General features: G+C 44.5%; 1 protein-coding gene across 1 annotated transcript in view; it reads right to left on the bottom strand.

The window, feature by feature from the left end:
• Positions 1 to 25198, bottom strand: part of LRPPRC (leucine rich pentatricopeptide repeat containing) — a 675215-nt gene that overhangs the window by 537442 nt on the left and 112575 nt on the right. The window lies entirely within an intron of this gene.

Below are 25198 nucleotides of genomic sequence, written 5' to 3'. Positions count from 1 at the left end.
CACCCCAGCATACTATTTACGATTTTCTCAGTTTCTGCAACTTTTTAGATTTCGTCACAATGATGTCTCAGTTTGGAGAGCCAACAGCTGTACCGGCAGATTTGGTATTTGAGCAGGAGAGGTTGGAGACATACACAGTGCCTAGGGTCAAAAAGTACTGCAAGGACTCCAAATGCCCTTTTAAATACTTCACTAGAAAGGAGAAGCTGCAAAAGGCACTGAGGGCCTGGCTGGCAGCAAGGGAGGCTGGTGAGCACACACACAGATTGAGAATGCTATTGTGGATATGGAGGAACAGTGCCTGCATGGTGGTTTTGTGGTACAACAGAGCTGGATCAGCCAAGAGAGGTGGTTCCAGCACAGATGGGGGTAGCATATGCTCAGTGCAGTCTGAGGGGAAGGTGCATATGCTCAGTGCAGTCTGAGGGGAATCATTCACTAAACCCAAGGGTTTAGTGAATTATTATACCAAGGAGGATGACATGGGTTTCAGGGCTATGAGGCAGCTTTACACATGAGCAGGGTCCCTGATAAAGATTGGGGGGCAGATTTGATGAAGCACTTTGAAGTGGAGGGACACCCAGTTGGCCTTAGGTACAGCGGAGCATCTCATCTCCTCCAACATGAAGGCGGCACTGGTCAAGAGATATGGTCTTACTCCAGAGACAGGAACAAGTAATAAGGAAGATTAGGCTTGATTCACAAACACAGCTTGAATGTATTCTTTCTCTCGAGCACTGGATGGTTGGGTGAAGGGTAGTGAGGTAACAGATTTTTACAGGATGTACAATTTGATTGTATGAGCATACTTGACTAGTCTGTTCTCCAGAGCTGCGCCAGTACTTGATTGACAGTAAGCCTCCTGACCCCAGGAAGATTGCTCAGGAGGCAGACTGTTAGCTCAGCACCAGAGTCCACAAGAGGATGTAGGTGGGAGGCTCATCCAAAAGTGGGCAGGGGCTTCAACAGAAGAAGGGAGGGGGAGATAAAACCCATAGGTATAAGTAGTTCTCTAAAAGGCCTCAAATTAGTTCCCAGGGTAAGGATTCCCAACCCCTGTTGAGAAGAGTTGGTTCCTAGCAGGAAGTCTGCAAGAAAAAGACCCCATAGGTGTTTTGCATGTAATCATGAAAGGCATTTCAAGGGGGATCACAAGTGTCCCAAGCAGGCACAGCTTCCCACTGGTGGGCAGTCACAGGAGATTGTGAGTGTAGCGATTGGGCAGGAGTTAGTCCTACTTAGTGGTGGGGAGCCAGCGGAGATGACCTTGGTCTCCCTGTGTAAGGGTGAAGTGTTCCAGAGAACACTCCTGCCTGATAACACTAAGATGTACAGACAGAGGGTGACCATCAATGGGTGGTGGGTGGAGGATCTGAGACACAGCAGCCAGTAGGACTACAGTCCGGTGGTGTCTGAGGAGCAGGTAGTCTCTAATGTGGTCCACCAAGTAGTTGCTGTAGATAACAGTGAGTGCCAGTGTATGGCAGCTCAGATTCCCTTTGAGTGGGGGGGAGGGGGGGGGGGTCTCTGGTTCCCTGAGGATAGCTGTAAGTCCATCCATGCCAGTTGGCTGTCTGTTAGGCATGGACTTGGACCATATATCCTGGAAGGATGCTGGCTCAGGTCACACTTGGAAATGTCGGGATTGCCATAATGGATGTGTCTGGCCACACGGTCCATGGCAGCCCAAGAGGGTGATCAGAAGAACCTAGAGTCTTAAACAGTGGCCAAGGTTCTTGCCAGGGTAAGAAGGTACGAGAGGCGTGGGAAACCCATTTCTGAAAATCCCACATTCTAGGAGGCTGAACCAGAGGAAGACTCCCTGGAACCTACAGGGGAAGATATGACTGAACTGGGGGACCTGCCTGAGCTGAACCATTGGCAGCAGGAAGGAGGCCCCACCTGGGAGGAATTCAGCGCAGCACAGAAAGAGTGCCCTACTCTTATGGGTCTTCCGAAACAGGCTGAGGAAGCAGCTGGTAACGCCTCAAGATGTCACCTGATCTACTGGGAAAATTAACTCCTGTATAGCGAGCCTAAGGTTGCTCAGTCCGTCTGCTGGTAGCACCCCAGTGCTTAAGAGCCTTTCTACTGCGTTTGGTTCATGATGTGCCTTTGGCAGGTCATTTGAGGCAGGACAAAGCCATTGACAAGCTGGTCACCCACTTTTATTGCCCCCCAATGGAAAAAGTGCTCAGAGACGTTCTACAGGTCCTGTCAAAAGCACCCCTTTTGAGCAAGTAGGCACTGATATTGTGGGGCCTCTGGATCCCAAGACAACCATGGGAAACAGGTGCATCCTAGTCTTGGGGGACCATGCCACCCGCTACCTGGAAACTATCTATCCCAGGACGGTTACTGCGCCTACTGTTGCCAGGGGTTCTTTACCTGTATGCGTTTCCCCAAGAAGATGGTGTCCGACCGAGGTACCAACCTCATGTCTTTGAACATAAAGGCCATGTGGAAGGCGTGTAGTGTTAACTGCAAGTTCACCACCCCTTACCATCCCCAAAGCATGGGTTGGTTGAAAGGTTCAACCATAACATGAAGGGCATAATTATGGGTCTCTCAGAACCGATGAGGCATAAGTGGGACATCCTCTTACCATGCCTTCTTTTGCCTACAGGGAGATACTACTTAAGGAAGTTGGCTTAAGCCCTTTTGAACTTCTGTATGGGTATCCCATGAGAGAACCTCTCAGTTTGATAAAGGAGGGCTGGGAGTAAGATCCTAGGAAGCCACCCCAGGATGTATTTAGTTACATGCTGGTCTTCCGGACCCAAATATTTACAACAAGGGGTGGTGAGGGACAGAGTCTCTGAATTAAGCAGAAAGCTCTCACCCAGTCAAGAGATCGGGGCTAGATCCAACACCGTTTTTTAGCTCACTGCACCATCCCAGTTTCAGAACCTGGCTGTATGCAAATTAGTCTGTTTCTGTCCCAGTGCATGATGGGAACAGGGCAAACCAAACTACAAAAGCCAATTCTTACACTGGGAAGGAAACAAGCTCCCGGGTGTGGCATTACAGCCGTCTTCGGCCCGGTTTGCTTGAATCCTGATGGTGCAATGAGCAAGGGTCTCACATCTGAGAATACCCTTCCACGCTTAGGGTGGACAAAAATATTTACAACAAGGGGTGGTGAGGGACAGAGTCTCTGAATTAAGCAGAAAGCTCTCACCCAGTCAAGAGATCAGGGCTAGATCCAACACCGTTTTTTAGCTCACTGCACCATCCCAGTTTCAGAACCTGGCTGTATGCAAATTAGTCTGTTCCTGTCCCAGTGCATGATGGGAACAGGGCAAACCAAACTACAAAAGCCAATTCTTACACTGGGAAGGAAACAAGCTCCCGGACCCAGCCAGCCAGCTTACGTATCCGGAAACACGTTTGACGCGACCGCCATTGAGCATCCGGGAGAACATGTCTCACTCAACTTGGATTTATCCGATCTAAGTTGCCCGTGTCTGCACTTGGGACATCAGGGGATCCGATTATTCCTCACTTACCGTCTTTAGAAAAATTTTACTTGCCGCAAACTTGGTGATTCTACACCAGTCCAAGCGGTTCATTCCACAAACCGACAGCCCTGAAGAGTCACATCTGTGAGACAGTGTGACGAAACACGTGTCGGCTGGTTTGTTTTCTTGTACTGACCAAATTGAAATACAAACTCTTTTTCACATGAAAATTGAATGTTGATCTCCATTATTTACCAATGAACATTGTTACAAACATTCGGTTCTGACACCGGAACCCCATCAGACTCAACACGTGTGCACAGGACTTCGATTCAGCTTCCAGAAACTCGCTCAGGAGAACCTGGAAGCTAGCCAGGAAGAAATGAAATATTGGTATGACCAGAATACCACTGACTGAGTTTCAGCCTGGCCAGAAAGTGTGGGTGATGGCAGTTACAGCCCTGTGATGTACAAGACCACTGATCTGGGACATTTGAGGTGAAGGAGCGCAGGAGTGATGTCACCTACCTGGTGGGCATGCAGACTCCTAGGAACCATTTGAGGATTCTACATGTGAACAGCCTCTAACCACATTTCGAGAGGTCTGAGCTGACGATACTCTTGTTCACAGATGATGGGATGGAAGCAAAGAGTGAACCTCTCCCCAACCTCTTGTCTTTTAAAGAGCAAGATGAGTAGAAGGTGTTCTCCTTTCCCCTAATAGGACTTGAGAATAGCAGAGAGACTGTCGCCATCTAGTGGCTAGAAACAACCATCCCCATTCACATCTCCAAATAGACTAAAATCAAAATTAGGCTAAGATACAGAATCATAAATAATAACAGAAACCAGTTTTAGTCACTAAATTCTCTCTAAATTCTAAGTGTCAAACTCAAAGAGTAGAGAAAGCATCCTAAATTAGGAAATCTCACAATGATAGGACAGTTTCTGGAAGAAAATGGTAAGTTGCACCCGATCTATTAAAACCAGTGGTTTATGTACACAATTTTGCCTTTCTCTTCTTATTCTATAAAAGGAGGCTAGTTTACCCATAGTCATCCACATTACTGTCCCACAGAACAGAACTCCCATTCTGATCCACAACTACAAATCACACTGACAGCTGAAGCCAGCATGTGGCACGTTTTGTGGGCAGCACAGCTCTGGGGCACACTTATTGAGCACTCCAACTATCCCTCTAGGCCCCCCCCCCCCCCCCTATGCTTGCACCTGAGCTGTGAACTGCGCCTTCTGCTGCCAGCATGGAACTGCAACTCAGCGTTGACCTCTTTGGTTCTGCTGGGGAGTTCTCGTCCATCGTGCCCAGTGACAACAGCTAATTCAGAAATACAACCTTCACCTGCCACTGCTACAGCCACTGAAAAAAACTCACTTGACACCCCCTGGCCTTTTCTTTTAATACACATGAACAGCGGCCATTTTGGAACGGTTAGTATTTGCGAAATATCGGGTGGAAGCCATGTACGGTACGTCAGGATGCACACATCCCAAAGTACCTTCTCGTAATAACTGAAATAGTCATCTTGGATTAGGGTATATTTTCTAAGTAATGCCTATTTTGCCTCGAAGCATCTTTATCTGCAGCCATACACTGATCATTCATAAAGCAATGCTGTGAGAACATACAGAATTCTTGTTTGCCTGCCATGTAAGGAGTGTGAGAAAAGGCGGGATTGCAACGGATGTAAAGCCAACCACCTTTGAAGCCCTATGTCAAACTTTAGGGCCGCCCCTGTCGTTTACTTCAGAGTGGAACAGGTAATCTTGGTGGTCTTCTCACCCATCATGGAGGCGCTGCTGAGATGGAGCTGCTCTGTGGGTGTGAAAGTTCAGTGGCTTACGTCTCAGCATATCTGTGGATTTGACTTTGTAAAGGGGCACAGGGTGTATGTGTAATGGCTGTTGCAGTCCAGTGACTGTCAACCCAAGTCTATGAATCCCAGGGAAATTCCCATCAGCACTATCTCAAGCAAAGTAAGCAGACAATCCTAAAAATAATTACATTTGTATAGCCCTTATTACTCCTGACAAGGCTTTGAAGCGCTTCTCTGCGAGTAGCAATTAATAACGAAATGAATGCAAAATTGATAAATGGCTGGAATACCATTATACAAAAAACGTGTTAAACAGCTTGTTTATCGTGAGTGCTTTTTTTAAAACACAGGAATGGGTTTAAATCGCACGGTCTGTAATCTAATTCTTAAATTAGTGTGTAGGTTGGAGAAAGGGCATTGACTCTGTCAGACTAAGGTCGCCATTAGATTTCTTGTCGCTTAGGAACTAATTACCCAATCTTCAGCTTTTCTTTTACAATTTATTGTTGTCAGGTATGTTAAATTCCATTAATTGTTAGCTCCTGAACTAAAAGTTACAAAATGCACTAAATTATAAAATGAAAATTCAGATTTTGAAAGCTGCGTTCTTGTCAAATGAAGACCCTTGTAATCCTACGACAAACAAGACTTTCTATTCTCCCCACTATTGCTTTAGCAGAATGCTTGCTATATATTCCTGCTGGCAGACTGAAGGAGGAATCAAAGGCGCAGATGGTGATGGGTGACATGAATAAGGTCACTAAGGGTGATCAGGCAGGAGTGGAGCCTTATCAAAGGACATTTCCTTCCTGAGACTGAAAATGCATAACTGCAGCTTCGGTGCACCTTTTGTCCCCCACAGTTCCCTTTCAACTCAGCTATGGAACAGTGCATGGGAAAGTCAAAAACAGGCTGCGTGGCTTAGGTGTTTTTTCCAGTGGGTTGAAGAGGATGTGGGAAGTATCTAAAGAGCGTTTGCAACCAAGAAGACTAAGACTACTCGGAGGTGGTGACCCTAACTCTGGGCATTTCCATATTTTGTTGCCCCAGAATTTCATTGGTTGCATCCTCGTTCTTCTGCTGGTACACCCCTCACACTCCTTTTCCTCCTCATTAAAAGCCCACTGGTGCTGCTTTTGTCCTCTTACGCCTGCTTTCGATATTCCTCTTCCTAGGCCTCTTCTTGACTTTCCAACTAGTGCCAGCACTAGACCTTTTGCTTGGTGTACATTGACCTGAGCCTCCTTGCCCTCTTCATACTTCTGGTCCTCATTTGGGCTGTGTTTGTTTTCCTTCAGATAACTAATCCTCATTCCACTGGCCCTCTTCCTTCCTCGTCATCCGTGCTCTCATCCTCCTCCTGTCCTCCACTCCTGGTCTAGGTATTCTTCCTCATTTTCCTGGTCTGTGCCCTTGCCCTGATGCTCACAATCCTCTTTCTACCCATCATCAAGGTCCTTCCTTGACTTGGACGTACTGGTCTTGAGAATCCTTCAAGTCCTGGTCTACTGCTCTGTACTCCTGTCCCAGGTCTGTTAATGCTCCTCTTTTTGCTTCTGTGCCTCATTGCCCTAATCCTAATCATGTCTGTCTGTGAAGTCATTCATCTCACCCGGAGTCTTCGTGATTCTTCTCCTGTTCCTGCTAATACTGGTCAACCTGGCTTTGTTCCCCATGGTCTTTATTGTCTTGTTCTTTGGGTAATGGCTTGTTAAAGGAGGTATCACTTTCCTGTCACAGATGCTGCATTTATGCATAACTAGTAGCACACGCCTTCAACTTTAACAATGGCGGCCGCACTTTCCTTTCCCCGCCACTCTTAAACATGAAGGAATATGCTGCGCTGCTTACGAAAAACGTACAATATTGAAAAACAGAGTTTAGCGAGCCGCACCTTTCTTTGCTTCGGCACCGCTTGCCTAACTCTATTTTTTAAATATTGCAATTTTTCGTTTTTGCTTTGCTCCAGACCTTCTCTCAGGACCTAATCGCTGCATCACCAGCTCCTCCCACTAAGTCCACCATCCGGCTTGCCACTGAGTCACAGGCTAAGACCGGTAATCGTGTTCCCTTCGCAAGGAGATGGAACCGCACATCAAATGATCACTTTAGATTAATATTTATAGTGTGAAGCACTTTAAAGTATGTATTTGTGATATTGCCGAGGCGTATTGCATGGTCAGGACCGACGGAAGAAAGGAGAGAATGGCTTTTCTTTTGGTTCGGAAACTTATCAGGGTTCCACATACAGTCTCTCCAAAAGTCCAATTGAGTTCACCATGTATATTTTAAGGTCACTTTTAAGAAATTTCATTGCTATGTGAATAACGCGCTACCCCCACCTTTTTCACAAGCAGGAGGTGTCATTTAAAGGAAATCAGTTCCAAGAAAATTCAATTTTGGGTGAATATCACCCTACTCCCTTTTTAGAAGCAGGTGGTGCTTTTCAAAGAAAAGTTGCGGTTATCATTATGGCAGTGCTATGAGAACATTACCTGCTGCCTGACGGATGTATTATTTAGTCAAGAATCAGTTCGCCATTTGCCTTGACAAAGTCTAAGCGAAGACGAAACACGTGTTGGCAGTTTTGTTTTTTAAACCTACCACCATTAGAAAAAAAAATCACGTCTTTGAAGAAATCCAGTGATGTGGACTCTGCTTCTTCTGTAGACTTGAAAACTTGGATTGTCTAATATTGTCAAATAATCAGTGTATGAATGTTAGCTCCATAGATTTGATATAAGGCTATTACATTGGCCTGTGCTTTGAACGTTTTGATAAACATGAGGGTGTGCTGAATATTTCTTTCCAACCTTTGTAAAACAGGTTAAGACCTGTGACCAGTTTAGCACCACACAATTTCACCCTGTACTGGATTCCCCTCACACTCTTCACAACTTCTGCTCAATAGCAGACCCCCACCACCAGTGAGACCAGGTTCCGGGCGAGCGGCCTCCAACCCGAACAGCACACCTGCCATCCCAGCTGTGCCTCGGGAAGCTGGTGCAAATAATTACCTACAGGAGCTTATTATCCAGAGAAGATATTGAGAAAGTTGGTCAGTAAACCAAGAGAAAGGTCTTGCAGCAGTTGCGCTGATCGGAACAGCGCCCTCTGCCCGTAGAGCAGCATGGTGCACCTCTCACTAAAGGCAAGGAAGTAGGGCAGGCATATGGGAACTGCAGAGCGCCACAGCAGGGAGGCCACGTAGAGCCTTTACCCCACTCTATGCCATCACAGGCATCTTTAAGAATCCTGAGCTTTCATGTGAAAACCTAATGCATGCCGGGTTTTGTAGTGTTGGTTTTCTTCCATGGAGCTAACACAGCAGATACTTGAAAGTTAAACGCCCATGAGTGGAAACGGTGCCGGTGATGATGGTCACCCTAGTGTCATGGGCCTTAAAAATGGCAAGAAAAGCATGACACTTGCCTGAACGTGTGACCACTTCACTTTATGTCTTCACTGTCGCTGCTACTGGGTGTCGTTGTGACCACCTAGTGCATTGTGGGCTCCGCAATCTTCATTGTTTCGGCTGAACTAGCGCAGCCTGTAGCTCTTGATGAAACTTGTTTGAGGACATGGAATGAGAAGGCTGCTTGTCCCACCTGTGGGTAGTTAAACAAACCGTGCCACTGCCAAACATTTGGGCCCAGGTGCCCCTGCATCTGCTTCACCAATGATAGTATTTCCCTGCAAATGCAAGGAGATAGGAAGGAGCACAGGCAAGAGTGCTGTGGCCCTAATACAACGAAAGTAGCTGGGCCTCCTTCCCCTAGTTTGGAAGTAACTAAACAACCACTACCTGGGGTGCTGTGGGTTTTTGTGCTGCACTAATAATAGAACCGCCACTGGAACACAGAGTTTTGGTATTTGGTATTCTGCGGGGCACCCCCAAAACTCGGCCAGGCACAGGAGGACACGCTGGAGCCGCCGGAGGACCTTGCGTCGCCGGAGCCTTCGGCGGCGCTGGTAGCGGAGCCGGCGGCGAGGGCAGGCCCCCAGTGTGGACCGCGGGGCCCGAAGGCACACCGGCGGGAGCCCGAGACCTGAAGAGGCGGTCCATGGCCGCATGAAAATCTTGCACCTGGGACGGAGTCGACGACGGACAAGGATTAGGTGGGTAGGCCGCAGGACTCCCTGGTTCCAACAGAGGCCCGGGGGAGGTACCCCCGCCCCCCCCTCCCCCCTGTCCGGAGACCAACGGGGTGACGTCGGAGAGCGTAATCGCTTCTTCGACTTCTTCTTATGACGATTCTTACCCGACTCAGAGTGTGAAGACTTGGACCCCGAGGAGCGGTGATGATGGCTCTGCGGTCGGTCCCTGAAGCAACCCCTGGACCGCGAACGGCACGGAGACGACTGCCGGGCACCCAGCAGCTTACGGGACGGCTCCGCAAGGCCTTCGGAGCCATGGCAAGACAGTCGGAACATGACCGCAAGTCATGGTCTCGCTCCAGACAGTAGAGACAAACGCCATGGGGGTCAACCACCGACATCATACGGGGACAGGCCCTGCAGGATATAAACGCAGGCATCCCTACGTGGCACCAGGAGTCAAAAACTCAAAAACAGACAAAAGTCTCAAAAAAGTTAGTCAAAAAGTGACTAGGGTATGTGTTCTAACCGGATCTGCGCTTGCTGGTGCATAAAAAGAAAGAGCAGACGTCAGCGCGTATGGGTGGCGCCTAAGTAGTCTCTGTGATGTCATCACAACCCCAGCGACAGATGCATAGCAGCACGACGCCACCTACTGACGCGCAGGGGTACTGCGGCCGAAAAACTTTCCGGATCCAGTCTGACGCCTGGGGATATCTAAGGTAAGGAATCTATCACTAACGTTTATCTTTCAGATATCACCATTATGAAGAATTTGATCTAATGATTGAATACCTGCTGCTTTCCATAAAGACCATAATAAGACTTTATTATTACGAACATTCGTATTGTTCCATAAAGGTTCCTTTTCATGAATGTTTGGGTTTAGAACTAATAATCAGTGTGCGAGTTGCCATGATTTGAACAAAGCTGATAAGATTGGGTTCCTAGGTTTCGGAATTTTAATTTTAGTACCATATAGTGCAGAAATACTGGTATCCGAAGATAAAAAAATGTTGTTCTAGTTGGACCCATTGCGGAACATCATAAGTTTCTGGTAACATATGATAAATGAGAGATCTGTAATGCTAAATTATAATGTTCAATTGATGGAAGGCTCAATCCCCCACAAGAGTGGTGAGCCTTTAATTTTGCCACAGCTAAACGAGGTTTTGCTGAACCCCATATAAAAGTTTGTATTTTGGAATCTATAAGTCTCAGTGTAGATAAGGGAATGTGAAGAGGAAGCATACCCAAGGTATATAAAAAGGGTGGCAGAGTAACCATTTTAACAGCTTGAACTCTACCCCACATGGAAAGATTTAAAAATTTCCATTTATCAAAGTCACGTTGCATTTGGTCGATCAATGGATTCAGGTTATCTGTAATCATACATTCTATACCTTTATTTATTTGCTAAAGGTTCCATTGTTAAGAGAAAAAGAAGTGGGGATAAAGGACATCCATGACGCGTTCCTCTTCGGATCGGAAATGGTTCTGATAGAAAACCTCCATAATTTACTTGTGCAGAAGGATTATCATATAAGGAGTCACACTTTTTGAATAACTGTTCCCAAGTCTGAAGCATTCCAGCACTTTGAAAAGATAGTCCCATTCTATGCGGACCAAGGCCTTTTCAGCATCTAATGATAAGGCTAGTGCGTCTTGTGGGAGATTTTTAGCATACCATAGGGTATGAGCCAATGTACGTAAATAATTTCTAGAGCAACATCCTGGAACAAATCCCACTTGGGTTGAATGAATTAAGGAAGGTAAAACCTTCTTAAGACGAGAAGCCAGAACACAGGCAAATATTTTGATATCGCAATTCAGAAGTGAAATAGGACGATAACCGGCACAGAGCAAAGGATCATTTCCAGGTTTAGGGAGTACTGCAATTATTGCGATGTGAGAAAGGGGACCTAAGGAGTGATCTCGTTCAGCCTCCTGGGAGGCAGCATGTATGGAATCGATGTGAGAAAGGGGGCCTAAGGAGTGATCTCGTTCAGCCTCCTGGAAGGCAGCATGTATGGAATCAATCACAATATGCCCAGTCCAACGATAGAATTCTGCTGGAAAACAATCTTCTCCAGGTGCTTTGTAGTATGGTAAAGGAGATTTTGCTTGCACGATTTCATTCCTGCTACTCTCTGTAGGAGAATAGGGTCTGCTTCCTGTGACCACCCCCACTTTTTGCTGTGATTCTCTGGCTTTTTTGACTTTAGTGTGGCTGTGGGCCTGCGAATCAGACCCACAGCCCAGCTGGTCTCTCTCTAAATTGATACCCTGCACTTTAGGTGCATACCAGATTGGTTACTGGATCACTTGTGAGCCCCTGTATAGTGTACCATAGGAACCCAGGGCATAGGTGTACCCTAGGCCTACCAGGGGCTGCAGAATGTATTGTGCCACCCCTGGTTTGCCTTCCAAACTGACACCACAGGTCGGTCCACACAGCCTGGGTAAGGTGGTGTAATCACCCCTTACTTAGATATAGCATACCTATATCTACCTTATATAAAGACAGATATGCACCTATAACTCACTCCTATGGTAGGCCTCGACAATCCTGGAGGCAGAGTGCTTGGTTTTATGTGAGAGGGTGCCCTAGCATGAGTTGAGCCCCTCTGCAGCTTTCGGAACCATCTCCTTATAGCTGTTCTAGGACATATCCATACCATATACTCAAGTGCATTATAATCCTCGCGGTTAATGCTAACTTTGGTTTGACACCTTACACAACATGTTTTGATAAAGCCAAACACTTTGGAATACTACCCCCGCTAATTCTGGTGGCTGGGGTAGCATTCCACCCTTCTAGAGGGAAAAGACATGTATGTCACTGCTTTACCCGATTAAAGTTAAACAGAGCCTCAGCATCACAAAATGGATGCTGCTGCCACAGACACGAGTCTGATTTCCTGTTGCTGGAGGTAACTCCAGCAAGGGCGGCCTGAATAATTGGTTTCCGGTCCAGGGACGTGCCAGCACCTCCCCAGATAGGGGTTGTGTGTATTGGGGCAGGGAGGGCTGCATTCAGTAAATGCATCTAGACACTGCCAGGGGCACACAAGCTGCTCCATGCATAACCCGGTTCAAACCAGTTGCTGGGGCACTCCAGCCCCAGCTCTGGCGCGAAACTGGACAAAGGGAAAGGGGTGTAACCACCCCCTTCTCAGGTCCACTCATAGGAGGGACCTAGGCAGGTAATCCAGCCCCCATCCTTAGTATAAGTATAGGAGCTGTGTCCCCAGGACTTCAGATTATCCTGGAACGAAACTTTGATACAGAACTCTTGGACCTTCAACATTCTATTCTGGCTAGAAGACGGAAGACATCTCTCTTGTGGTCAAGGAGTGACCACCCTGTTCAAACAGGCACCAACAGCAACTTTGCCTGTCTGCAGTTTCAAGTCTCCCGCCGGAAACCGAAGACTCTGCGACTCAGGAACTGGACTTCCAGACTTCTCTGACCCGACCCACATTAAAGCTGAGACCCGTGGCGGACACGAGAGACGTGGTACCGGACATCTTGGACATCCTGCATTTTGCTACCTGCACTCCTTTTCTGAAGCCTCAGTAAGTTATGGATTGGGGTACGAGAAGCCCTAGCCCCGAGCATCATTTGACCCAAAGCCCATGCCTCAACACTCTGCGAGTGTCCCGTGGGCCCCGCCTTCACATTTGTGCTCGACGCGTCTTCCCGGTTCCTTTCCCGTTGGCTAGTTAACCCCCTGAGGGCTCCATCTTGAATATAACTTGCGATCCTGGTTGCTTCAGGCTTGCCCCAGCTTCCCTGCAAAGGAGAAGCGCCACAGACCTTAATGGTCTGCAACAGAGCCAATCTCGACATCCTGAGTGGTTTGTGGTTGCCAATGCTTGTTGGGTCCAATCCGGATACCGACGCTGCAGTCATCTAGATCCAATGTGGGACAGCTCGAATCCAGCTCCGGGTCATCGTCGATGCCTCCTGGACCTCATGACTCAAGAGACAAACTCACCTTCTTCACCTTCAAGCACGCGACATCGCCTGGTTCCTTCCTGGTCACTGGCCAGTGACCCAGACTCAGTCCCCTCTGCTTTCAGGTTATTCACATCTCCGATCCACCCTTGGATCCACCCGGACACTTATCCTCTGGTCGCCTGCAGCACTTCTTTGCAGCTCTCACATAGAAAATGACAACGAAACCAGACATCAAAAGACACCTATGCACCCGGCTTCCGGAGGGTGAGGTAACACGAGTAATCTGGTAGTCTCGAGGGCATTGGCCCTCCTAGTGTCTAAGTCAAAAAGGGTTCCGTCCTAGTTCATCCGGAAGTGTCCTTAACTTGTAACTTTTACGAACTCCATAGAAAGTCAATGGGAACCCGCGCCTGTGTTTAGACACTGCACGCGGCTCCCATGGGTCTCCTACTTCTTAACCTTTGGTTGCTTAGTGTAGCCCCAGCGATTCTACAGGCCCTAGGCCTGCTTTCTAACGCTCATGTGGTACTTATCCCACTTTCTTAGTATATGGTTAGTGAGGCCCCTAGGGCATCACGTATACTGTGCAACTTATTGTGTATTAACTGCGTGACTTGTATTGTATTTTTCCCTCTGACCTCAAAGAGTGCAGAGGGGTTGTGTTTAGATTAAATACATATATATTTGATATATACCTTGTGTGGTGTCCTTTCATTTGGTATTCAAGGGATTATATATGGTAAAACAACTTGCTTAACTTGCCTACTGAAGTCTTAGCCTGAAGACTGCTGGTTCATGCTACCACTAGGATAGCTTTTTATTTATTTATTTTATTATTTATTAGGAAGCTTATAAAGCGCACAGCTACCCCCAAAGGGGGTGTCCCGGCGCTACAGAGTACTTGTTCATCAGAGGGGAAGGAAAGCAGGTAGGAACAGGGGGAGAATTTAAGGGAGAGTGAACAGCCAGGTCTTAAGTTTGCGGCGGAACACGTGTTCTGAGTCAATAAACCTGAGGTCCAGTGGGAGGCAGTTCCAATATTTGGCAGCAGCCACTCCAAACGTTCTGCCACCGCACCTGGTGCGTCGAAATCTGGGCACCACCAAGAGACGTAGGCTATTTGATCTTAAAGTTCTGACAGAGTGGGAAAGTTTAAGTCTAGTACTCAGGTAAGCAGGGCCAGTGCCATTGATGGCACGAAAGGCCAGAATCAGGATTTTAAACTGGATGCGTCTGGATATGGGAAGCCAGTGTAGTTCCTTCCGATAAGCCGCAACAGAGTGACGGTAGGGGATATTACCAATTAATCTGGCGGCTGCATTTTGAATCACTTGTAACCTTTCAACAAGGTAGAGAGGGGCGCCTGCATAAAGGCTATTGGCATAATCTAAATGCGACGTGATCAGGGCATGGACAACAGTCTTACGAGAGTCTAGAGGGAGGAAAGGGAAAATCTTCCTGATCATGCGCAGTTTGCCAAAGCAGGCGGATGTCACCTTGTTGATCTGGGCTTTGCAAGATAAAGTATTATCAAAAAGGAAACCCAGATTGCGGGCAGACTGAACTGGTGTAGGGGGTGGATTCAGAACAGCAGGCCACCAAAGAGTGGAGGGAGGGGCAGATTTTTGGTTGAAGAATAAGACCTCCGTTTTATCAGCGTTTAGAACCAGATGGTTAGCAACCATCCAGGAGCAAATGTTGCCCAGGCAGTTGCGAAAGTTAGAGAAGTGGTGATCAGAGTGGTCTCTAAAAGAAAAAATAAGCTGCGTATCATCAGCATAAGAGACCACCCTGACCCCCCACGACTCAACTACTCTGGCAAGTGGGCCTAAGTAAACATTAAACAACAAAGGGCTCAAGGCCGAGCCTTGAGGCACACCGCACAGAAGAGGTTTATCTTCTGATACAAAAGGCCGCAGAAGAACTCTCTGTGTCCTCCCAGTAAGGAATGAACTAATCCAGGTCAATGCAGTGCCTCCTATACCCAGCTGCCGCAAGCGATCCAATAGTATATCATGAGATACCGTATCGAAAGCGGCGGACAGGTCGAGGAGGACCAGCATAGCCTCCTCTCCCTTGTCCACACACTCTCGAATGGTCTCCGATACCTCCAGCAGAGCAGTTTCTGTGCTAAAGCCGGTTCTAAAGCCGGACTGGGAGTCATGCAGCAGCTGATTTGTTTCTAGATAGTGAGACAGTTGCCTCTGAACTACCTTTTCCAGAATTTTAGCCGGTTTGGGAAGGAGAGATATTGGCCGGTAGTTAGAGAATTGTGAGGGATCTGCATCTGTCTTTTTTAAAATGGGGACCAACATCGCCTGTTTCCACAATGTGGGGAACTGCCCTCTGATTAGAGAGGCGTTCCAGATAGAGAGGAGAGGGTTGGATAGGATCGGAGCAAGATTACCCATCACTTTAGCGGGGACAGGATCTAATGGTGACCCCGAGGTTACCTGATGAAGTAATTTGACAGCTATATCGGGCGTAATTTCATCAAAGGAATTCAATGAACATTTCAGAGTATCAGGCTCAGTGTTCAAAGAGGAGGATAAGGTAGATTGGAATGAAGAGGATAGTTTAATGATTTTATCTTGGAAAAAATCAGAGAGACCATTGCAAAGGGTCTGACTAGGAGAGTCCTGGGCCTTAAGAGCAGGAGGATTAACAAAATCCTTCACAATCTTGAAGAGGGTTTTGGTGGAGTTCTCAGCTTTTTTAATTAACTGTGAGAAATAGCATCTCATTGTGGACCGCTTTAGCTTTTGAAATTTATTCAACGCTGACTTATATAGTGATTTGGCCACTGGATCATAGGACTGTCGCCATAAACGTTCAAGTCGTTTACAACGACTTTTTTCCTCCCGTAACTCGGGGGAAAACCAAGGGGCGGAGGGACGGGATCTGGAAGAAGAAATAGGGGCCACAGGAGAAATAATATCAAGTGCAGTAGTCAGTGCTGAGTTATATCTGGTAACTTCCTCATTAAGATCCAAGGAAGGATTGAGCTGATAAGAGAAGTAGGAATCCAAGGTGGCACAGGTTACTTTCGGCCATTTACGTCCATTCTCTCTGTTCAGGGAGGAGGAAAAAGACAGGGAGGGGATGGTGATTTCAAAAGGGAGGAGGAAGTGATCAGACCAAGTAAGGGGCAGTGCAGGGAAAGGTATAATGCCTGGGTGATTCGTGAAAATGAGATCAAGGGTATGACCTGCCATATGTGTTGGGCCTTCAACCAATTGGTGCAGGGTTAATCCTTGCAAGGTATCAATTAGGAGCGATGCCTGAGAACAGGACGGGTTATCTACATGTAAGTTAAAATCTCCTAACACCGTAAAGTAAGCATGTTTGAGGGATAAGTCCGCTATAGTCTGAAGCAGGCTAGTGAGTGAAGAAGAGGAGGCAGTAGGGGGATTATAAACCAGGATACCAGCTAATATAATAGCCGCTGAATCCAGAATAGTAAAGTACATAGCTTCAATAAGTCCTAAGTTAGTGAGCTTCTTAGCAGTAATTTTAAAGTGTGATTTCAAAACCACTGCCAAGCCCCCTCCAGTTTTATTATTTTCACGATTGATGCCTACCAATCGGTAACCAGACGGCGTGGCTAGAAGAATATCAGGACTGGAAGTATCTTTAAGCCAGGTTTCGGTAAGGAATAGGATATCCCATCCCTGTGTGTCAATAGATAGCCATATCTCATTGGCGTGACACGGTAGGGAGCGACAATTAACTAGGGCAGCCTTTAAAATAGGACACGATAGGGGCTTAGTGACTTTCACTGAGGGAGAGCGCCATTTACAATAAGGAGCAATAGCGAACCTGCACAAGGAGCATGTATAGGGACAGGCCTCTAAGGTACATGGGCAGCAGCAGGAATCTGGGAAGCAGGTACTTTGTCTAAATTGAAGGAGCTGAGAACTAGTCCAAGTGGTTGTCGGAGTGGGAGAGGCAGGGGGACCGGCACTGGGCGCGGGTCCGGCGCGGACGGGCGCAGACGGGCTCGCCTTAGGCGCGCCATCGGCGCGCCCGCTGCGCCCGTCCGCTGCGCGGACGGGAGTGCCCCTTATTTATGTCCATTCCTGGAGGAGGGTGGGAGGCGTCCAAAAGCTGGAGCGCTACCCTGCCTTCCCCTAAGATGGCGGCTTCGCGTTTCACCAGCCGGCGTCAGCGCTGCAATCGGCTGCGCCGGGGGTGAGAGCCAAGTGACAAGCCCAGGACGAAATAATCTCGTCCAAAACGTTCAAATGGCGTCAGGCGTTAATCTACAGTATTAAAAATGCCCCAATTAAAATATAATACAAGTTTTTAAAAGTTGCTGTAAATATCGCTGTTGCTGTAAAATCGCCAGTTATTTCTTTTAGGATCGCTACCAAAGGGGATAGATGAAGATACCCCCGGCTTCCGCCTCAGGGGAGAAACAAATTGTCTGTCAACAGAGGTAATTCGGAGGACGCCTTAAATAGCAAGGGAGGGCGGGAGGCGTCCAAAAGCTGGAGCGCTACCCTGCCTTCCCCTAAGATGGCGGCTTCGCGTTTCACCAGCCGGCGTCAGCGCTGCAATCGGCTGCGCCGGGGGTGAGAGCCAAGTGACAAGCCCAGGACAAAATAATCTCGTCCAAAACGTTCAAATGGCGTCAGGCGTTAATCTACAGTATTAAAAATGCCCCAATTAAAATATAATACAAGTTTTTAAAAGTTGCTGTAAATATCGCTGTTGCTGTAAAATCGCCAGTTATTTCTTTTAGGATCGCTACCAAAGGGGATAGATGAAGAAACCCCCGGCTTCCGCCTCAGGGGAGAAACAAATAGTCTTATAAGGTTGACTTTACAACCACCATCAATAAGGGTCGATTAGACTGGTACAAGGTGCCCACTAGAACTACTGGACATCATATGCCAGACCAACTTCTCACAATCTCTCCATCAAGAAGGGCCCTTCCTTCATCAGAAAGACAAGGGAGATCTACATTTGAAAGTAAGCTAGTCAGTCCTTCTGTGTCTATTTGCGCCTCAGGTGTATAGAGAGATGTATAAAAAGAAGCAAATTCATTTACTATGTCCTGTGGTCTAGTGAGAATATTACCTTGAGACGATTTAATAGCTGAAATGGCCATAGCTGCTTCTCTTGGTCTTAACTGTGCCGCTAATAATCTGCATGCCTTTTCTCCTTGTTCATAATGTCTTGTTTTCATTCTTTAGCAAATTCTGCCTTAGAGGTGAAGAGCCCATTTAGCGCCACTCGAGCTTGTTATAAAGATTTACTGTTTTGCATCTATGGTGCTATGGTATATTGGTGTGTATATGATATGTTCTGCGCTAATTGTAATTGCATTCCGTTTGTTAGCTAATGTCACCAGGCAATAATTGACCTCTAATAGTAGCTTTAACCGCAGCCCACATAACTTTACATGAAGTCCTCGAGCCCTTATTTGTGAAAATGTAATCTTGAAAATAATTGTGTAATTTAGATTTACCCTCAGGAGACTGATGTTGTTGTATGTTCACGTGCCAAGGTTTGCGTCTTGGTCTAGTATACCAGCATCTTTAGCTAAGAAAACCGGTGAGTGGTCAGATTATTACTGCTTCTAGAATGCAGGATTCGTGAATCGACTGGATCAGTTTTGGAGATATTAAAAAAGAATCCAAACAAGATAGGGTACCATGTGTTGGAGAAGAGAATGTGTACTCTGTGTCCGATGGATGTGAAAGAAGCCAATGATGAATTAAGCCATTACCTGCTAATATGTCATCCATTATTGCCCTGTCAGGAGATTTATTTTATCTAGGGGGCCTATTTTATCTAAAATTGGGTCTCGCACAATGTTCCAATCACCACCTATGAGATACTGTGATGCACTCATCTCGGTTAGTAAGCGGTTTAAATGAAGAAAGAATGATTTTTTTGTTCACGTCGGAGCATAATCAGAACCTACGCAAATATATTATCTCTTATACGTAGCTTGGCAAATAAATAACAGCCATCAGGATCAGTTCATGTTTTTAATATGGTGATTTGTGGAGTAGCAATTCTCGCAATTCTCATTCGCAAATCTCTCCATTTGCGAGTAGGACCTGTGTGTGTAGGTTCATCCTTCTTTACACTACTGTGAATTACTTTGCCTACCCAGTCTCTACAGAGTTTTTCTGATTCCAATGTGTCTAAATGGGTCTCTTGAAGTAGTGCGAGATCTGCCTTTTTGGATTGAAGATATGACAGTACTTTTTTCCTTTTGATGTAATGAGTAAGCCCATGCACATTCCATGTTAGCACAAAAAGAGGGTGTGTATTGGCCCTGTTGGACATGTTTATGAAATGTCAGTGAATTTGGGTAAGCTTTAAAAAGGGACTTATAAAAAAAATTTCAATCAAAAGGGTGACCTAAAACAGGGATAAGGGAGAAGGATAGAGAATGGGAAGGAGAACCCTGGTTTTAACAAAAATATATATATATATATAATTAATTTGCACAGAGAAAATGTTAAATATTAGAATAAGAAACTTGTAGATCTAATAAAATAAAGAGAAAGGCAGCAAGTATATTATGTAGATTGATATATGATGATATAAGTACCCAAAAATATTAAACTGTTAACCGCAGCTCTGTTTCTCCCAAGGCACCACCGTGGAGAGGAGCCCAGACGAAAGGATACGAAGTATGACTGTTCTTAGAGAATATACATATCATACTGTGACATAAGTTATAATAGTATATTAAATCTATTTGGATTTGTATAATACAAGTACATATATAATATAAAATGAGTAATTCATTGTAGTTTGACAGAGTTAATATCTCAGAAATTCAATAAATATATCATATAGAATATGAAAACATTCATTGTTAATGAAGGCACATCATTTGGAAATTAATTGAAATAGTATAATAATTTTGCTAAATAGAACAGATAAAGGAATAAAGATTGAATCAAATAGTAGTAAATATTATATCATAATATAACATCCTAGTAAAACAGTATAGTCTTATATAGAATAATGTAATATATGATAGAATACCATTCAATTACGTAAAATTTGAATACATTTTCAATATGTATTGTATGGTTTGACACTGGCTAGTGAGCCTTATTTTAACAATAAAAATGTAAGTAGTTAATACATTGTTCATCTTATTTTAAGTCAAATAATATGAATGGTTATGAACAGTTAAATCTTGTCATATTACTGTTGTCAGTCTTCATCTGAGGAAGGTTTAAGGGGAGAACGAGATTTATCTCTGCGTTATTCTTGTGCAAAGGTAGAGGCAGTGTGCAACGCTGAAGATTTGTCATCTTCTTTTAGGACGAGGATTGTTAAAATTACGCCTTCTGTTATCAAATGGTTGTTGTGAAGAACTCAAGTTCGCATGAGTTTGATCAGTTGGGGTGTCTTGTGTATTATATATGTCTTGCGTTTCCATCTGATCTAGGAATTGCTGCAAGTCTACTTGATCATAGAAATCCCTGGAATCTCCATTTTTAGTAATACGATAGCGAGCTGGCTCAAATAGGCCATATTTGATGTCCATCTGCCGTAACTGAGGACTAATGCTCTCATTGGTCTCTTTAGAGAAATCTGCAGCCATGTGGATGATGTGACCCTTATATGAGTAGGAACCTTGCGGGCGCACTGCAGTTAGTAAATGTCTAGTTTGCTCAGGTCTTAAAAAACAAGCGATAATTGTGGTCTTGGCCTCGCTGTATTATCTTTCGCCAGAGGACCTATGCAGTGAGCTCTTTGTATTTCTAATGGAAGATCAGAGGTAATACCAGTTAATTTCGGAAGAAGGTCACAAAGAAATAGCCTAGCGTTTTGATTTTCAATGTTTTCTGGAAATCCAAAGAAGCGAATATTATCCCTCCTACTACGATCTTCTAAGTCAACTTACTTACTGCGAAGGAATAAGAGCTCTTGGTCCTTGCTTTGCACTGCGTCAAGACGATTTACCACTGTTGTCAATTTCAGATCTAGTTCATCAGTTTTTGTATGAAAACTCACTAATTCTCCACCAATAGCTTTGGTTTCAGCTGTTAAAGAGGATATGTTAGCATCCATACCCTCTAGATGTCGACTGACCGTGGAAATTTCTTGTAGGATATGATTCAGTGTACCACCTTGTGGAGAGGTGTTAACACTGAGGCGACTCTTTTGATAAAGGAGCATATCCTTTCCCAGGCATCTTAATTGATTGTTTAAGGTCTTCAGCAAAGAGGAGGGGTGTGGAGGAGTTACTCCCACACTTATTGTTTGACATTAAGATCAGTCTCGCAACATTGCGTAGTGATGCATTTAAGACCTCTGTAGTGCTTCTCCAAAAATATACTTCTGTTAGGTGTTCTAAATTGTTGGGTGTATTGTGATAATTATTATCATAAAGGGTAAAGCTTCAAAAAGCGTTATAGCAAGGATCAAAACTGACCATTAACTCTAGCCACTTCACTATGTAATTCAGCTTTTCCTATGTTACAAATGCTAGGTAGCTTGTAAGGTTTGATATGTTTAGATGCTATATTAGACAATAAAATGAGAAAAGATCACATTTCAATAAGTAAATGTTTTTAAATTACTTCATTCAATACACAGCGAGCTAGAACTGCAACACAGTTTTCATAGTCACCACCTCTGTTTTCATATAGGTATATTAACTATGTTGTACTTAGTAGTGGAATAGGATGACGGAGGGGGATTCTGATGAACAAAGTTATTCACCAAAGCATTGGTTTCTGTGCATGCGAAGATTAGAGGCTCTTGAATTATGAAGGGTGAATTTATTTTGCATTCTCCTCAAAATATGACCTTTTTAAATGGTGTGTTAATGTGCAAGGAAAGTTCAATTTTGGCAGTGACATTTATCCACAAATTTTAAATGTTGCAAAATATAAGTATAGTTTGCCTCATTTCTGTTTCAAAATCCTCTTTACAGGGCTGACGTCTATTTATTCATATGGTTGGAGCACTCCTTTGTGGAATGTGCTCGTTTTCCTCATGACTCTGCCCGTGAATTCAGTCACGTCGGGGAAGTGCGTTGAAAGGGGCAGAGACAGTTAGAGGAACCTCAGCCTATGCGCACGCGAGGGCCTGGGATTCCTGAAGTGTTGAAGGCCAGCTGACGTCGCTCTCACCTCAGAATCTTGCCGCGACAAAGGAAGTCATTTTAAGCACAGCACAGCCTGGAAATGCACACGGAACAACTCTGCAGGTTTCCGTGGAGCAAAATTCGTTGAAAATGCAGCCCTTGTGATGTAGGTAAGCACGTCGCTTACATCAAAGGCTCCCCTCCCGGCGGAGCCCACAACTTAGGAGGCCATCTTCCTCCGTGGCCAGACCACGCCCCTACCCTCATGTTTAAAATAATTAGAAAACAATTAGATTCTAACTCACAGTCTGACCATTTTATTTACTTGTATAGTGAGTAATGTGTTCATTACTTGCCATTTGGCTCTCGTCTTTTATCTTCCAATTGGGACTTGGGGTTGCCCTTATTTTTGTCAAAATTAACAAATATATCTGCACAAATGAAGCATTCATCAAGATCACAAGAATACTTCCATTTTTGTCATGTAACATACACTTTGTATCGTTCATGTATTCCATAAAAATACAATTTATCGTTAAGAAGCATTGCTTCAAACTTTGAATCCAGACATTTTTAAATACGCAAACATATTTTCTCCTCAAAATCAGATCGTTAACTGAGCACTTTTCTTCTCCATGAAAAGTATGATGAAACACTTGCAGCATATGGGTTTTAGTGCATAAAATAAGGGAGTAAAGTCTTAAACATGTAAATTGTTATTCTTACAGAATACAGTCACGTTCTTCAACTCTAGTTCACTTACCACCATATGCCACAAATAAAGGTATACAGCAACAGGTGTGTGTGTGGTCATATGTAAAATTTCCACATTAACACATTTCAGTGGTTTGAACATAGTACTTAAATTAAAAAGTATTATCTTGGTGCCATACCCTAACCATTTCAACTCCATTTTCACTACTGTCAGCCCATTACATAGAAGCAGTCAACCAAGCAAGAGCCTCCTCAATGTTTTGCTAATAGTGCAAAAACAGTTATATGGCCTCTCTCACCAGGAAAAGTAGTATTTGTGGTTTCAGCTATAAATATGTATGCCTTTTGCTATATTTCTACAACTGACTGGCTTGCAAAAAAGAAAATCTGCTGAACTCAATTGTAATATCTGACTTCTGTCTTCATGAGGCATGTACCTTGACTACAAACTGATGTACGTAGTTAATCTGTTAGTGTAATTTCCAGGAGCCCCCTGACAATCTTTAAAAGTTCCAGGAATCTTCCAGGATGGAAGGTGGCCAGGTGACATCTTATCAGAGAACTCGCCTACATGAATCTAAAGAGTTAATGAAACATAATGCTATCACAAAGGTTCCTCTAAAAAGGTTTTAGTGGTTTTTATAACCAGGGACAATTAGGGAATACTTGTTTCAGCATTCCTTCTGAGCCCTGATGGTACTGTATATTTAAAATAAAATTGCAATGTGAACTGTCTGCTAAAAGCACTTTTTTTTTGTTTGTGCATTTTGTTTGTCACCCGGTGTCACACTAACAACTCTGCATCTCATTCAAGAGCACATTATACTGAGAGAGAAGATGAAGAAGACAGTTTTTTGTTTCCCCAAGGGGCAAGTACTTCTGTTAAAAGCATCTTTTATGAGATTACTCTTTCTGAATTACCAATAACTCAAGCCAATGAATTAGATACCCTGCACTAAAACTTAATATTTGCTCAATTCTTATTCATATATTGCAGACATCCCAGGTGTAACATGGGGGGAAAGTGTGCTAAATGCTTAAACCTACTTAAGGTGCCAGTAGATTGAACCTTTCTCTCACTCAATCAGCTGGCTGTCAGGTCACAATCATTCATTTGGTAATAGAGGCTTCCCTGCTATTCTCATTATTATACATAAAACTACCATTTAATACACCCATGAAGAAAAAGAACAAATACACTAATACACTGTCCAAATATGAAACTTGCTAGATTATTTACTTTTAGAAAGCATCCTTGGTCTCATAAAGGCTTTGAAAAACTTAGAGAATTGTCTTTAGCAGCAGAATCCTTGTTAAGAAAATATGGTTATCTGAAATTAATAAAACTGCTAACACAAAAATGAAAGAAAACTTCAAAAATAACATCGTTGATTCTGCTACTGAATGCTTCACTACTTTGATTTGCTAAATTGTGGTTACCATTGTATATATTTTATAAAAAAAGAACTTTGAGTGCAGGATCAATATTGATACAAAAAAAACAAAAATGAAAGAAAATATGTAGTTTGTTTCCATGGTCAGTCAATGGGGATAAGAATGATACACATGACCCCAGAAAATAACAGCCTGGTCAAAGCAGAGCCACAATATCTTTCTTTCATAAACTCACAGGTAGGAGCGTGGCACTCAGTAGTTGTGAGTGACAACAGATGCCAATATTTTCTGCTTCAGTATAGCTAGTATACACAATACCAGTGGAGAGAATGGTGCAGGGAGTGAATGAGTATTTATGGTCACACACCAACTATGGCTTTCTTAAAATAAATGCCCATGCTCCAAATGTGCATCGCAGATGCATTTATTGTGGCAATTCAAAAGGCATTCTTTAGCTTCTGGGAATAATTCACAAACAATGAAAAACACTCCCTTCATGTTCAAGACATCAAGCTTGAAAGAGTGAAATAAGGCACTTTCTCCTTTTAGATTTTTATTTACCTTCTCTGATAAGAGAACTGCAGAGCGAGAAAAATTATAATAGCAGAAAACTGGAGAGAATAAGTAGACTGAAGGAACTTCACAGAGTAAAGGAGTGC

Source organism: Lissotriton vulgaris, chromosome 6 (assembly GCF_964263255.1).
Source record: "Lissotriton vulgaris chromosome 6, aLisVul1.2, whole genome shotgun sequence".
NCBI classification, from domain to species: Eukaryota; Metazoa; Chordata; class Amphibia; order Caudata; family Salamandridae; genus Lissotriton; species Lissotriton vulgaris.
Note: the sequence above shows the minus strand (reverse complement) of the source record. Positions and strands in the feature narration are given on the sequence as shown.